We start from the raw sequence: 994 nt of genomic DNA, 5'->3' as shown, positions 1-994 counted from the left end.
GAGCGTCGCGGCGTCCTTAGCACGGGTTATTCGCCTCCCTCAGTGCTGCTGAACGGTCTACGCGTGCTGCGTTCACCGTAAGCAAATAAGACTGTAGCAGCAGGCTTAAAAGGGCCTATAACGGTGAAAAACACGGGCCTTGCAAAGCACCGGCTTTCTAAAGATTTTTACACGCTAATTTCTGCCACCGCCTTCAACTGAGTGAGGCAAAGCCCCAGACAGACAAGCTTTGCCTCTCCACAGTCTCCACGAGACCTGTGGTTCTCGCAGACTCCCGGACGCATTTGCGGTATTTATTGGGTTTCCAGATTTTTCTGTTGTTGGTCATTTAACGTTGTTACAGTTTCTGACGGTCTTTTTTTCTTCCTATGGCTACTGCTAAGTCTTTTAAAAACCCTATTTCTATTCTGCCAACCATACTAATCGGGAGAAAAAAGTTTTACTCAGAGAGACACGTAAATCCCCAACGAACTCCCAACGTTACTACGCTTTTCTCACTCCAAGCACTTACAAGCTTCATGAGTTGAGTATTGGGGACTTTCAGATACGCACCAAAATCGACAGTGACAATGAGCGAGCTCGCAGGCGCCTTTGGAAAGCTCGGTTCCTCAAAGCAACTGCTGCCATTGGTCTTGAGGGGTAAACGGGAGCCGAGAGACTGGGGAAAGCTGGCAGAACCACACACCAGAAAAAACCGAGGGGAAAAAATAGTGCTGTAGGGGAGAGCACTGCCAAGTTATTCAGCGTTTTCGTTGCGCGTGCATTTTGCCGGAGAAGCGGCCCTGGCCTGACGCGCGGCGCTGAGCGTGACTCCAGCCCCACAGGGCCCGCCGGGGCAGCCTGCGCCCGGCCCCGCGCACCGAACCGCGGGCTGTTTGTAAAGCTTCTCTGCTGCCAGCTAAACTCTGACAGGAACGAAGGAAAAAAACCCATTTCCTTCACGCGTCGCAGCAGCTTTCCTGCCACGCCCGGACTGTGGCGGGGGAGGAGCTGA

General features: G+C 52.8%; 1 protein-coding gene across 1 annotated transcript in view; it reads right to left on the bottom strand.

The window, feature by feature from the left end:
* The window catches only part of COPS2 (COP9 signalosome subunit 2), a 30,408-nt gene that overhangs the window by 23,129 nt on the left and 6,285 nt on the right, over positions 1-994 (bottom strand). The window lies entirely within an intron of this gene.

The sequence above is a fragment of the Pygoscelis adeliae genome, unplaced genomic scaffold, assembly GCF_000699105.1.
Source record: "Pygoscelis adeliae isolate BGI_AS28 unplaced genomic scaffold, ASM69910v1 Scaffold318, whole genome shotgun sequence".
NCBI classification, from domain to species: domain Eukaryota; kingdom Metazoa; phylum Chordata; class Aves; order Sphenisciformes; family Spheniscidae; genus Pygoscelis; species Pygoscelis adeliae.
This window is presented reverse-complemented; position numbering and strand designations above follow the sequence as displayed.